Here is a 16,499-nt window from a genome sequence, read left to right as displayed (position 1 = left end):
TATAAATATGCTCTTTTAATTTTGTCTGGCTTGCCGTTCCAAATAAAATTGAATATTTTTTTCTCATATAATTTAAAAAACTGTTCGCTAGGCGTAGGCAAGACCATAAGCAAATAGGTAAACTGTGATAATACTAATGAGTTAATCAGGGTGATTTTTCCACAAATTGACAGGTATTTTCCTTTCCATGGTAGTAAGATCTTATCTATTTTTGCTAATTTTCTATTAAAATTTATTGAAGTGAGATCATTTATTTCCTTTGGGATATGTATTCCGAGTATATCCACATCACCATCAGACCATTTTATTGGTAAACTACATGGTAATGTAAAAATTGTATTTTTTTAGTGATCCAATACGTAATATAGTACATTTGTCATAATTTGGTTGTAATCCAGAGAGGTTAGAAAATGTATCTAGATCCTCTATGAGGCTGTGGAGGGATTCTAGTTGTGGATTTAAAAAAAAACATGAATCATCAGCGTACAATGACACCTTTGTTTTTAAGGTCTTTATTTCTAATCCTCTGATATTATTATTAGATCTGATTTTAATCGCTAACATCTCGATGGCCACAATAAATAGATATGCCGATAGTGGACAACCTTGTTTCACTCCTCTTGACAGTTTAAAACTTTCAGAGAAATAGCCATTATTTACTATTTTACACCTAGGGTTACTATACATGATTTTGACCCATTTTATAAGAGATTCTCCAAAATTGAAATGCTCCAGGCATTTATATATAAACCCCAGTCGAACTTTATCAAATGCCTTTTCAAAGTCTGCTATGAATAGCAGGCCTGGTTTCCCATATTTTCCATAGTGTTCTAATGTTTCCAATACTTGCCTTATATTATCTCCAATGTATCTTCCATGTAAAAAACCTGTCTGATTAGAATGAATAATATCCGGCAATACCTTTTTAATTCTATGCGCTATACATTTTGCTAGGATTTTTGCATCACAACACTGAAGTGTAAGGGGCCTCCAATTTTGTAAATGGACTGGATCTTTATATTTTCCACTTGTATCCTGTTTCAGTAATAATGAGATCAGTCCTTCTTCTTGAGTGTCAGATAATCTACCATTTACATAGGAGTGGTTAAAACATGCTAATAACGGTCCTCTTAGTATATCAAAAAAGGTTTGGTATACCTCGACTGGTATGCCATCCAACCCTGGAGTTTTCCCAGACTTAAAGTCTTTAATTGCATCCAGAAGTTCCTCCTCTGTAATTTCACCTTCACATGAGTCTTTATGTGTGGCTGTTAATTTGACATTATCAATAGAAAAAAAATCTCTACAATTAGCTTCAGTTAGAGGAGATGGAGGCGACTGAAAAGAAAACATATGCTTAAAGTACTTTGTTTCTTCCTTCAAAATGTCATTTGGTGAATCATGGGTGACTCCGTCAATTGTAACCAGTTTCATTAAGTTCTTTTTGGTAGCATTCCTATGTTGAAGATTAAAAAAGAATTTTGTGCATTTTTCCCCATATTCCATCCAGTTTGCTTTATTTTTATAATATGTTACACTTGATCTTTCTTGAATAAGTTTCTCCATTTCTTTTTGTTTTTCCTCTAATTTATTCTGAGCCTCTATGTTACAGTTTTTATTGCCATCTATCTGTTCTGTTAGACTTTCTATTTCCTTTCTTAGTATAAACTCTTTTGACCTAAATTGCTTTTGTTTTCGAGATGAGTACTGAATTGCATGGCCTCTAAAGGCACATTTAAAGGTGTCCCATACAATAAGGGGATTCGCTGTACCTATGTTATGTTGGAAAAAATCAGTTATAAATTCCTTTGTTCTAATTATAAATAAATTATCATCCAATAGGCTTTGATTAAATTTCCAATATCCTCGCCCACGTGGAAATTCAGTAAGAGTAATATATATGCCTATTACATGATGGTCTGACCGCATTCTGTCCCCTATCAACACTTTTTTTACTTTTGGTGCCAACGAGAATGAGATAAGAAAGAAGTCAAGACGACTAGCTTGATTCAGTCTCCGCCATGTATATCTCACTAGATCAGTATATTTAAGCCTCCATATATCTACTAGTTCTAATGTATCCATGACATTCACAATTTCCTTAAGAGCATGTGGGTGATTGTTTGTGGTGTGATTTCCTTTACGGTCCATTGAGCTATTTAAAACAGTATTATAATCCCCCCACCATAATAATATTGTCTTGAGTTGCTTGCAGGCTTGATAATTTATTATATATATTGTCAAAGAATTGTGGATCATCATTATTTGGTCCGTAAAGGTTAATGAGCCATATCTGTTTATGGTCCAATAACATATTTAAAATAATCCATCTACCTTGTGTATCTATTTGTACAATTTGCACATTTGGATCGAAATTACTATTAATTAATATCATCACCCCTTTTGAATTTCTTTGCCCATGGGAGAAGTATATTTCCCCCCATTCTTTTTTCCACGCTACTTCATCTCGAATTGTTGAATGAGTTTCCTGTATACAATAGATATTATATTCCTTCTCTTTGAGCCATGTAAATATTGTTCTTCTTTTGTTATTATCAGCTAAGCCATTACAATTATAACTGGCTATACTTATTTCACCATACACCATAATGAGATACAAGTTTCAAGTCTATTTATCATTATATATGTTTGTAAATTTACCAATAAAAAATAGCGTAATGATTGAGTGTCCATATAGCTGTACCGTGATATTTGCATTGCTACGGAGTAGCCCTTCAATTGTTCTCCACTAATTCCCCCGCTAAAGCCCCTTCCCATCCCAAGTTGAGCCGTCATCGCCGTGATCAGCATCCCACCCACGTCCCTCCGTATCCCTAAGGCCCCGAGAGGCCAGGACCCATCCATCGAAAACAGCACATAGTGCCACCCACAAAACAAAAGCAGGTCAACCGCCAAAAGCATTTCCAATGCTTTCACCTCTATATATATATATATCTATTTATTTATTTTTTAATTATGCATATCCTATTTTTCATCATTATCAATTAATATGCGTAATAATGTCGGCAGTTCACGCGTAGGATTCTAACATATAACCCGGATTGCCATTGTATTACATTTAATTCATTGACAAGTAATTATTATCCCAGCAAATAATTCCTGCGGTCCATCCCATACCCTCCCCCCCAACATCCCCACCCCCCCACAACAGACGTCAGACAAGCACACACAAACATACTCACATACTCCAACACACTCAACCCCTCCCCTCCACAGTCCACCATAAAAACAGATACTCAACAGCTGTTATATCCCAGAGCCCAACTCGAGAAATAACTTGATCTACGAGTGCAGATACAGTTAAAGCTGACTGAGAAAGCATGCAGATTGAGTAGAAATTGATAACAATGTGAGATTTGATTAATCTACTTAATCTATGTCCAGTCCTAGGTGATGGAGATCAGATCACCCTCTTCACCTGAGACACAAACACTCTGATCCCCTGTTTTAACCATTTTCCCAAGCATCTCCATGCGATCAGACCTTTGATTATTTTGTGCCACCTGGGCTACAATGATAAACCCCCTCTCTGATTGTCCGAGTGTGACCCCCTCCCCATGGGTTACTGCAGCCAGTGTTGCCAGCACTGCCACTACCTGGGTGGGCGTACCCCACCGGAATCCCCACCGGCTAGGTAAAAGGTCGTCAAGGTTCTCATTAGCAGCTTTGAGAATTTCCTTGTTTATTATGCTCTCCCATCAGGGGGCTCTGGCTTTGTATGACCAACCCTGCCAGGCAGGCTCAGAATCTTGAGGGGGCGGTGCTGCTCAAGTAGGTCTCTGACCGTATTTATTTCTCTGTTTAGGCTGCATATTCACAGCAGGTCCAAAAAAGAGATGGGAACTTCTCTTTGGTGTATAGGTCGCTCAGGTGGGTGTCAAGGTTATAGGGTTAGGGATCTTTCCATCATGATAGGACAATGGAAAATTAGATTAGATGTATACTATATTTAAAAATGTATATCCCTCATCCACACAAAATTGACAGCTCTCTCTCTGTACCCCTGCTCCCAGACCCCGGTCGGCTCCGGGATATGCAACCATTTCCCCTCTCACTCATTTAACGCCGCACCTTTTCAAACACAAAAATGCATACCACATGGTTGACTGGGGAAGAAATGGGCCGAGCGTGCAAACGCACCCGCATCCACATCTGCCGCAAGGGGGAAAGGACGCCAGAGAGAACACAGGACCAACCACAACAACCATCCGCCAAAACAACAACCTCACGCCAAAAAAAGCCATGTTCTAATTATTTGTATTTAAATATGTATTATTCTGCTTGTTATATCGTTTTATACAATACTATACTTACTATAAATGTCATTTAATATTACAATCCCTATCAGGTGCTCCAATATTTGACTCCTCTATTACCACTTAGAATAGCCATGGAGTAGTCTTTGTGTCTCTGAACATTTGGTTGTCAATATATAATTTATCCACCACTAATGCAACACGTTTCCCTTTTAATCTGTTTTCCTTGAAGATTGGATACAGAACTTTGCGCCTTTCTACAATCTCCCTCGGGAACTGATCATTCATGCCTATTTTTGTGCCAGCAAGTCTTTTTCCCAGGCTCTTCACCATAGCTTTCTCCTTAAAAAACGCAAATTTGGCAACGATTGGGCGCTCATATTTCTGTCCTCTTTTTCCTAAACGATGTACACGTTCGAGTTGGATTTTATCGACAGCCTCGAGTGGGATTTGTAGCGCTGTATGCAGGAAGTCCTTCATAACATTCTCTGTTATTTCTCCCTCCTTTTCCTGAATACCGGTAAGTACTAGATTTTCCCTCATCGATCTAGTTTGGATGTCTAGTAAGGCTGCTTTCAGAAGATTGTTCTCCTTTTTTAGTTCCCTAACGTTCACTTCTATTTTAGAGACTGTCACTTTTAATTCTTTGGTTTCTTTCTCCATTACCAAAGCTTTTTCGTCACTCATTTGAAGACTCGCTTTCAACTCTTTTACGTCTTTACTGACCAGTTCTAGTATGCCCAATTTGTCATTTATCGACTTCAACAGGTCGCTTTCCACACTTACCATACCTAGTGGTGAAAAGCATATGTCATCCGTATCAGTTGAAGAGTCGCGTTTTCTTTTGGGGATCGGCTCTCCTCGCTTATCTTCCGCCATGTTTGGGTGTTGCGTGTTGATGTAATATTTGTCGATATATTTCTCTAGCCTTATGATCTGTTTTATGTTATTATCCAGATTGAATTATATTAACTGCGAATATATGAAATGCTAATATTTAGTCTAACTTATTGATTTTGAATATTATGTTTTTATCTTGAGGTGTTTCGTACCGATTTCTATTCAATACGCCATCTTGTCTACGCCCACTCCCCTGGTGGAGTCTTTTCTGTGGGAGTTGTGGTACTTGGTAATAATGCTCATTTAACTCTAGCAGCTATGTTATTCTTTGTGAACCGAACACCTCAAACTTCGATTCGTCTGTCCATAACACTTTTTTCCAACCTTCCTCTGTCCAGTGTCTGTGTTCTTTTCTTTTTATTGGCCAGTCTGATATGGCTTTTTCTTTGCAACTCTGCCTAGAAGGTAAGCATCCCGGAGTCGCCTCTTCACTGCTGATGTTGAGACTGGTGTTTTGCGGGTACTATTTAATGAAGCTGCCAGTTGAGGACCTGTGAGGCATCTGTTTCTCAAACTAGACACTCATGTATTTGTCCTCTTGCTCAGTTGTACACCGGGGCCTCCCACTCCTCTTTCTATTCTGGTTAGAGCCAGTTTGCGCTGTTCTGTGAAGGGAGTAGACACAGCGTTGTAATAGATCTTCAGTTTCTTGGCAATTTCTCGCATGGAATAGCTTTCATTTCTCAGAACAAGAATAGACTGACGAGTTTCAGAAGAAAGTTATTTGTTTCTGGCCATTTTGTGCCTGTAATCGAACCCACAATTGCTGATGCTCCAGATACTCAACTAGTCTCAAGAAGGCCAGTTTTAGTCCTTCTTTAAATCAGCACAACAGTTTTCAGCTGTGCTAACATAATTGCAAAAGGGTTTTCTAATGATCAATTAGCCTTTTAAAATGATAAACAATTAGCAAACACAACGTGCCATTGGAACACAGGACTGTTGGTTGCTGATAATGGGCGTCTGTACACCTATGTAGATATTCTATTAAAAGCCAGACGTTTCCAGCTACAATAGCCATTTACAACATTAACAATGTCTACACTGTATTTCTGATCAATTTGATGTTATTTTAATGGACAAAAAAATTGCTTTTCTTTCAAACACAAGGACATTTCTAAGTGACCCCAAACTTTTGAACGGTAGTGGGTAATCTGCCTCTACCATCAGTCATATTAGCCAACTTACAATCTTTTGGATAATAAAATGGATGAGCTCCGATCAAGAATATCCTACCAACGGGACATTAAAAACTGTAATATCTTATGTTTCACCGAGTCGTGGCTTAACGACGACATGGATAACATAAAGTTGCCGGGGTTTTTGGTGCATCGGCAAGATAGAACAGCTGCCTCTGGTAAGACAAGGGGTGGCGGTCTGTGTATATTTGTAAATAACAGCTGGTGCACGAAATGTAATACTAAGGAAGTCTCAAGGTTTTGCTCGCCTGAGGTAGAGTATCTCATGATAAACTGTAGACAACAAAATTTACCAAGAGAGTTTATCTATATTTTTCGTAGCTGTCTATTTACCACCACAAACAGATGCTGGCACTAAGACCGCACTCAACGAGCTGTATAAGGCCATAAACAAACAAGAAAATGCTCATCCATTTTAAACGTCTAAAGCAGGAAGTACCAGTGACTCGCTCAATACAGAAGTGGCCAGATGACGCAGATGCTAAGCTACAGGACTATTTTGCTAGCACAGTGCAATAGAGATTGCAAGATCTATGGATCTGTTGGGGTGGTATGCAAATTGGAGTGGGTCTAGGGTTTCTGGGATAATGGTATTGATGTAAGCCATGACCAGCCTTCCAACTGTTCCGGGATTCTTCCGATGGCATTGAGAAGTACACCACATCAGTAGTCACTGGCTTCATCAATAAGTGCATTGATGACGTCGTCCCCACAGTGACCGTACGTACATAACCCAACCAGAAGCCATGGATTACAGGCAACATCCTCACTGAGCAAAAGGGTAGAGCTGCCACATTCAAAGAGAGGGACTCTAACCCGGACGCTTATAAGAAATCCCGCTATGCCCACCGACGAACCATCAAACAGGCAAAGCGTCAACACAGGACTAAGATTGAATCGTACTACACCGGCTCCGACGCTCGTCGGATGTGGCAGGGCTTGCAAACTATTACGGACTACAAAGGGAAGCACAGTCACGAGCTTCCCAGTGGCACGAGCCTACCAGACAAACTAAATTACTTCTATGCTCGCTTCGAGGCAAGCAACACTGAAGCATGCATGAGAGCATCAGCTGTTCCAGACGACTGTATGATCACGCTGTCCGTAGCCGATGTGAGTAAGACGTTTAAACAGGTCAACATTCACAAGGCTGCAGGGCCAGACAGATTACCAGGACGTGTACTCCGAGCATGCGCTGACCAACTGGCAAGTGTCATCACTGACATTTTCAACCTGTCCCTGACTGAGTCTGTAATACCAACATGTTTCACGCAGACCACCATAGTCCGTGTGCCTAAGAACACTAAGGGAACCTGCCTAAATGACTACCGACCCGTAGCACTCATGTCTGTAGCCATGAAGTGCTCTGAAAGGCTGGTCATGGCTCACATCAACACCATTATCCCAGAAACCCTAGACCCACTCCAATTTGCATACCACCCCAACAGATCCATAGATGATGCAATCTCTATTGCACTCCACATTGCCCTTTCACACCTGGACAAAAGGAACAGCTACGTGAGACTGCTATTAATTGAATACAGCTCAGCGTTTAACACCATAGTGCCCTCAAAGCTCATCACTAAGCTAAGGACCCTGGGACTAAACACCTCCATCTGCAACTGGATCCTGGACTTCCTGACGGGCCGCCCCCAGGTGGTAAGGGTAGGTAACAACACATCTGCCACGCTGATCCTCAACACAGGGGCCCCTCAGGGGTGCGTGCTCAGTCCCCTCCTATACTCCCTGTTCACCCATGACTGCATGGCCAAGCACGACTCCAACGCCATCATTAAGTTTGCCGACAACACAACTGTGGTAGGCCTGATCACCGACAACAATGAGACAGCCTATAGGGAGGAGGTCAGAGACCTGGCCGTGTGGTGCCAGGATAACAACCTCTCCCTCAACGTGATCATGACAAAGGAGATGATTGCGGACTACAGGAAAAGGAGGACCGAGCACGCCCCCATTCTCATCGACGGGGCTGTAGTGGAACAGGTAGAGAGCTTCAAGTTCCTTGGTGTCCACATCACCAACAAACTATCATGGTCCAAACACACCAAGACAGTCGTGAAGAGGGCAAGACAAAGCCTATTCCTCCTCAGGAGACTGAAAAGACTTGGCATGGGTCCTCAGATCCTCAAAGAGTTCTACAGCTGCACCATCGAGAGCATCCTGACTGGTTGAATCACTGCCTGGTATAGCAACTGCTCGGCCTCCGACCGCAAGGCACTACAGAGGGTAGTGCGTACGGCCCAGTACATCACTGGGGCCAAGCTTCCTGCCATCCAGGACCTCTACACCAGGCGGCGTCAGAGGAAGGCCATAAAAATTGCCAAGGACTCCAGCCACCCTAGTCATAGACTGTTCTCTCTGGTACCGCACGACAAGCGCTACCGGAGCGCCAAGTCTAGGCCCAAAAGGCTTCTTAACAGCTTCTACCCCCAAGCCATAAGACTCCTGAACAGCTAATCAAATGGCTACCCGGACTATTTGCATTGTCTTCCCCCCCACCCTCACCCCCTCTTTTACGCTGCTGCTACTCTCTGTTTTTATCAATGCATAGTCACTTTACCTCTACCTACATGTACATATTACCTCAACTAACCTGTGCCCCCACACATTGACTCTGTACCGGTACCCCCTGTATATAGCCTCACTACTGTTATTTTACTGCTGCTCTTTAATTATTTGTTATTTTGTTATTTTTCTTCTTTTATTTTAATTTTTTACTGATCCATTTTTTACTTAAAACTGCATTGTTGGTTAAGGGCTTGTAAGTAAGCATTTCACTGTAAGGTCTACACCTGTTGTATTCGGGGGCATGTGACAAATAAAATGTGATTTGATTTTTGCAAGGCTACTTTGAAGCAAGGTAAGACATGCCTCATTATTCAAAGTAAAGTAAAACGTTCAGGTTTCAAACAATTACACTGCCTCAAGCTCACATTTCAAAGTGGTGGGTGACACATGGTAGGCAGGCTATAGCCTATCCACCCGAATGGCAAATGGGAGGCACGCTTTAATTACGAGTTGAGATCGAGAAATAGAAATAGCTCCTTTTAATCATGGCCACCAAAGTTTTTAACACGCATTTAGAATTATTTGTTCAGCAATAACTGGGCTTACTAAAGCAGGTTTCCCTCCAGTAGCCTACAGACTTTTGAGGACCTACTCTCGCAGCGCTGTCTGACAGGTGGTAGGCTTTTCACTCCTCAAACTAGGCTCTGTATGTTGTTCGCGTGATATATAAGATGCATGACGAATAAAGAAAATACGCAAGCGGCAATTTAATTCCACAAAATTACAAAAAGTACCCTATAGACCGATAAGCATGACCGGTCAAATTTATTTTCAGCTAAAGGTTAACCGTCAACATCCCTAATACATTTCCTCAGAGAAAGATTTTGTTTAACAATTAATAAAACAAATTCTCAAAAAGGTAGGGGTCAAAATTGACACCCCTAAAGATTCTTATAAACAAAGTAGTCAAAAGTTTAGTATTTGGTCCCATATTCCTAGCACGCAATGACTACATCAAGCTTGTGACTACACTAACTTGTTGGATGCATTTGCAGTTCATTTGGTTGTTTCAGATTATTTTGTGCCCAACAGAAATGTATGGTAAATAATGTATTGTGTAATTTTGGAGTCACTTTTATTATAAGAACATACTGTTTCTAAACACTTCTACATTAATGTGGATGCTACCATGATTATGGATAATCCTGAATGAACGATAATTTGGAAATGATTGTCATTACCATTAGGCTAGTACTTTAGTGGGTAAAAACAACCATTATGGATGTTACAGAGTCTGAAAGACATTCAAATCTTTAAAGTTTTTAAAATGTCAGCAAAAGGCATAGTACTTTAGGATTACATAACTAAAGGTAGCCCGAATAGTACTATAGGCCATGCACCACAGTCTAATAGTAAAATATATATATATATTTATGCACTGAACAAAAATATAGAACGAGTATGTAAAGTGTTAGTCCCATGTTAGATTAAATAAAAGATAACAGAAATGTTCCATACTCAAAAACCTTATTTCTCTCAAATGTTGTGCACACATTTGTTTACATCCCTGTTAGTGAGCATTTCTCCATGCCAAGATAATCCATCCACCTGACAGGTGTGCCATATCAAGAAGCCAATTAAACAGCATGATCATTACACAGGTGCACATTGTGCTGGGGACAATAAAAGACCACTCTAAAATGTGCAGTTGTGTCACACAACACAATGCCACAGATGTCTCAAGTTTTGAGGGAGTGTGAAATTGGCATGCTGACTGCAGGGATATCCACCAGAGCAGTTGCCAGAGAATTTAATGTTAATTTCTCTGCCATAAGCCGCCTCCAACGTTGTTTTAGAGAATTTGGCAGTACGTCCAAACAGCCTAAAATGCAGACCACGTGTAACCACGCCAGCCCAGGACCTCCACATCCGGCTAATTCCCCTGCGGGATCGTCTGAGACCAGCCACCGGGACAGCTGATTAAACTGTGGGTTTGCACAAGTGAAGAATTTCTGCACAAACTGTCAGAAACCTCAGGAAAGCTCATCCGCGTGCTCGTTGTCCTCACCAGGGTCTTGACCTGACTGCAGTTCGGTGTCGTAATCAACTTCAGTTGGCAAATGCTCACCTTCGATGGCCACTGACACGCTGGAGAAATTTGCTTTTCACGGATAAATCCCGGTTTCAACTGTACTGGGCAGATGGCGTCGTGTAGGCGAGCGGTTTGCTGATGTCAACGTTGTGAACAGAGTGCCCCGTGATGGCGGTGGGATTATGATATGGGCAGGCATAAACTACGGACAATGAACACAATCTGGATCGACGAGTACCTCCCGAGTGGCGCAGTGGTCTAAGGCACTGCATCGGAGTGCTAGCTGTGCCACTAGAGATCCTGGTTCGAATCCAGGCTCTGTCGTAGCCGGCCGCGACCGGGAGACCCATGGGGCGGCGCACAATTGGCCCAGCGTCGTCCAGGGTAGGGGAGGGAATGGCCGGCAGGGATGTAGCTCAGTTGGTAGAGCATGGCGTTTGCAACGCCAGGGTTGTGGGTATGAAAAAAATTAATAATAATAATAATAATAATAATGTATGCACTCTGGATAAGAGCGTCTGCTAAATTACTAAAATGTAAATGAGTACGACAGCGTGTTCCAGTTCCCGCCAATATCCAGCAACTTCGCAGAGCCATTGAAGAGTGGGACAACATTCCAGAGGCCACAATCAACAGCCTATGTGAAGGAGATGTGTCGCGCTGCATGAGGCAAGTAGTGGTCACACCAGATACTGACTGGTTTTCTGATCCACGCACGCCCTTACCTTTTTATTTAAGGTATCTGTGATTAACAAATCTGCATTCCCTGTCATGTGAAATCCATAGATTAGGGCCTAATGACTTTATTTCAATTGACTAATTTCCTTATATGAACTGTAAATCTTTGAAATTGTTGCAAGTTGCGTTTATATTTTTGTTCAGTGTATATAATGTATATATATCAAAATTGACCTTTACCAGTTGAATTTAGACACAATTATATGATTTTTCTGTATGACCATTTCTGAAATATTATAAGAAAATATGTGAATGAGACAATATACAGTGGGGAAAAAAAGTATTTAGTCAGCCACCAATTGTGCAAGTTCTCCCACTTAAAAAGATGAGAGAGGCCTGTAATTTTCATCATAGGTACACGTCAACTATGACAGACAAAATGAGGAAAAAAAATCCAGAAAATCACATTGTAGGATTTTTTATGAATTTATTTGCAAATTATGGTGGAAAATAAATATTTGGTCAATAACAAAAGTTTCTCAATACTTTGTTATATACCCTTTGTTGGCAATGACACAGGTCAAACATTTTCTGTAAGTCTTCACAAGGTTTTCACACACTGTTGCTGGTATTTTGGCCCATTCCTCCATGCAGATCTCCTCTAGAGCAGTGATGTTTTGGGGCTGTCGCTGGGCAACACAGACTTTCAACTCCCCTCCAAAGATTTTCTATGGGGTTGAGATCTGGAGACTGGCTAGGCCACTCCAGGACCTTGAAATGCTTCTTACGAAGCCACTCCTTCATTGCCCGGGCGGTGTGTTTGGGATCATTGTCATGCTGAAAGACCCAGCCACATTTCATCTTCAATGCCCTTGCTGATGGAAGGAGGTTTTCACTCAAAATCTCACGATACATGGCCTCATTCATTCTTTCCTTTACACGGATCAGTCGTCCTGATCCCTTTGCAGAAAAACAGCCCCAAAGCATGATGTTTCCACCCCCATGCTTCAAAGTAGGTATGGTGTTCTTTGGATGCAACTCAGCATTCTTTGTCCTCCAAACACGACGAGTTGAGTTTTTACCAAAAAGTTCTATTTTGGTTTCATCTGACCATATGACATTCTCCCAATCCTCTTCTGGATCATCCAAATGCACTCTAGCAAACTTCAGACGGGCCTGGACATGTACTGGCTTAAGCAGGGGGACATGTCTGCACTGCAGGATTTGAGTCCCTGGCGGCGTAGTGTGTTACTGATGGTAGGCTTTGTTACTTTGGTCCCAGCTCTCTGCAGGTCATTCACCACGTCCCCCCCGTGTGGTTTTGGGATTTTTGCTCACCGTTCTTGTGATCATTTTGACCCCACGGGGTGAGATCTTTCGTGGAGCCCCAGATCGAGGGAGATTATCAGTGGTCTTGTATGTCTTCCATTTCCTAATAATTGCTCCCACAGTTGATTTCTTCAAACCAAGCTGCTTACCTATTGCAGATTCAGTCTTCCCAGCCTGGTGCAGGTCTACAATTTTGTTTCTGGTGTCCTTTGACAGCTCTTTGCTCTTGGCCATAGTGGAGTTTGGAGTGTGACTGTTTGAGGTTGTGGACAGGTGTCTTTGATAGTGATAACAAGTTCAAACAGGTGCCATTAATACAGGTAACGAGTGGAGGACAGAGGAGCCTCTTAAAGAAGAAGTTACAGGTCTGTGAGAGCCAGAAATCTTGCTTGTTTGTAGGTGACCAAATACTTATTTTCCACCATAATTTGCAAATAAATTCATTAAAAATCCTACAATGTGATTTTCTGGAAAAAAAAATCTCAATTTGTCTGTCATAGTTGACGTGTACCTATGATGAAAATTACAGGCCTCTCTCATCTTTTTAAGTGGAAGAACTTGCACAATTGGTGGCTGACTAAATACTTTTTTTCCCCACTGTACATGTGCCTATTCACTTTTCTGGACACTAGATGAAGTCAGTATATTTTAGCTATAACACAATTTTCAAGATATCAAGATTTTCAAGATAATTGCTTCAGTAAAAGTGTGAAGAATACATCCCTGAACAAGCACACAAAATGCTTCTGAATTTAAGAAATCATATATCCATCCCATCCACAACCAGGCTTGACATTAACTTTTTTTTGCCTCTTGTCCTTTGGACAAGTAGGACAGATTTTTTTAAATACAAAATGATCTGTAACACCATTTTTACATCATTGTATGATACAAGGAACCACTTTACATAATAAAATGCATTACTATATTTTTTACAATAACAAATTAAGACAAAAATGTAGGCTACATTCTGCCTATTGGCTTCTTTGCGTATTCGAGCCTGTCTCAAAATACAACACTGCCTCTTTAAGGCTCTCTTGGAGGATGGTTGGCCACCGTTGGTAGCACATAAAATATTGCAACATTACAATTACAACCAAGTACTTTCATATATGTCTGGATAAGAGCGTCTACTAAATGATGTAAATGTAAATGTATATGGCTACGGTTCAAAACAGACTCCGGGACAACAAATCCAAAACACATACAACCACTGCACATAATATATATATTTTTTAAAGCAATGAGGCTGATGCAACAGATCAGACCGTTTAGCTTAAAATGTTGATCAAGTTTTATTTCTTCATATTATAAGCTCAACAATGCGCACATGGCTGTAGGCTATTCGATAATGTTCCAAAATGCAAATAGCAGAAAAACACCATTCTCAAAAGCGCACTGCACGCGCAAGTGATTTCATGTGACAGAGATGCAAATATCTGTTAGAAATTAAGGGGAGATCTAAAGATGCATCATCTAGCATGGGTTACTAATATGACGAGGATTATGCTTTGGCTGTTGGACAATAAAATAATGTTTATTTGAAAACCAATAAAACATTAGAAAAATGCTGGTTTCAATGGCATATTAAGTGTTTATAAAATAATTCCATCAACATTTCTATGGTCGTATTTTGGCTAGGCCAGGCTACTTTGAAACAAGACAAGACATGCTTCATAAAATTACATAAAACATCCAGGTTTTAAACAATTAAGTTTAGGGTTAAATAGTCTCAAAATGCTGACCACCTCCACTCAGATTCTAAGTGGGTGATGTGCGGGGCGCAACAGGCACTGTCCATCACTCCCCGGTCTTGTGACCATTTAATCTGAACGAACCGTGCTTAGAGTATGTTGACAGAATCAAGCCTTTAGACGTTAATGTTAATTATACTTCATTATATTTGTCAAACATGACTGGTGTTTAGCCTATATTTATGTAATTACAAGTCTCATTAAAGTTTGGCTACAGTTGCTGGCGCCTCCCTCGTGTCAGCATATCACCTACACTTTGACATGTAGGCTTTTTAATTTATGTATATAAAAAATACATTTGAATATTATTCCAATGTTGGCCTCTCTGATCTGAGTAATTGTTTGATATTGTGATTTTGTATGATTTATTTTACTTGTCCATTCGGAAAACCTAAATCTAGTCTTGTCCGACAGCTTTTTTTTTTTTTTTACTTGTCCCAGACAAGAGGACAAGCATCAATGTCGAGCCCTGCACAACCATTATGGATGTTACGGATAACATTCCACAAAAAAGAAAAGCGTGAAACCATTTATAGACCATGTAAGACCTTGATGAAATATACATGTTGACTCCAATGCTTCCCATAGTTGTGTCAAGTTGTCTGGATGTCCTTTAGTTGGTGGACCATTCTTGATACACACTGGAAACTGTTGAGTGTGAAATACACAGCATTATATTTCCACACTATGAGGTTGGAATAATACTGTGAAATTGTGATACTGCCCTTTTAGTGTAAGAGCTATTTGAAAAGACCCCCTGAAATATCAACCTGTTTTGGTGGGAGGGAGTTTTGGCCTTCCATGGTGACATGGTCTAAGGCACTGCATCGCAGTGCTAGCTGTGCCACTAGAGATCCTGGTTCGAATCCAGGCTCTGCTGTAGCCGGCCGCAACCGGGAGACCAATGGGGCGGCGCACAATTGGCCCAGCGTCGTCCAGGGTAGGGGAGGGAATGGCCGGCAGGGAGGTAGCTCAGTTGGTAGAGCATGGCGTTTGCAACGCCAGGGTTGTGGGTTCGATTCCCACGGGGGGCCAGTATGAAAATAAAAAAGAATAATGTATGTACTAACTGTAAGTCGCTCTGGATAAGAGCGTCTGCTAAATGACGTAAATGTAAAAATGTAAATGTAAATGGTAAATTAGTTAATAGACCAATAAGAAAGAGAGTTCCAACCCTCTCTGCCAATAAGCCTAACAGCTCATTTTCAGTTTTCCCTTCCCCACTCAAACCACTCCCAGACAGTCCTAGCAAATTTCTTGAGAAATTGCTCTTTGCTAAGAAGCTATGTGTTTCTTTTTGACAATTTCAATTGAACACAATCAAAGTAAGGTACTTAATTGTTACCCAGAAATGATTTGATATTGAAATAGAAACGGCTGCATTGGACATTTAAATATGATTGACTCTGTACTGGTCAAAATTATTTTCAAATAAAGCCTGAACTCCAACATATAGCCTAGACCTTAAGGATAATTATGAAAATGACTAACTTTATTTGTGCATGCTCAGGTTGACTTTTACATGGAATCGCCCGTGTGTCTCTTCAACAACAGCGAAATGTTTCCCAATTAAATAGCCTAGATTCAAAAACCTCAATTAAAAACAAATTAGACAAAACAACCAGTAGATTTACAGTCAGCAAGGCATGTCTGTGTAAACAAATTGACCATTTTAGATTTTCATTGGATTTATTAAATTGAGGTCTGAATAGGCTATATCCTAAATTTGAAGAATATGAAGAAG

The 16,499-nt window shown here is 40.6% G+C and overlaps 1 protein-coding gene across 1 annotated transcript in view; it reads right to left on the bottom strand.

The window, feature by feature from the left end:
• Positions 1-16,499, bottom strand: part of LOC121584775 (nuclear receptor corepressor 2-like) — a 204,824-nt gene that overhangs the window by 160,768 nt on the left and 27,557 nt on the right. The gene's annotated exons all lie outside the window — the stretch shown is intronic.

Source organism: Coregonus clupeaformis, chromosome 16, assembly GCF_020615455.1.
Source record: "Coregonus clupeaformis isolate EN_2021a chromosome 16, ASM2061545v1, whole genome shotgun sequence".
Taxonomy (NCBI): Eukaryota; Metazoa; Chordata; class Actinopteri; order Salmoniformes; family Salmonidae; genus Coregonus; species Coregonus clupeaformis.
The sequence above is the reverse complement of the archived record's forward strand: the minus strand, read 5'-3'. Positions and strand labels throughout refer to the sequence as shown.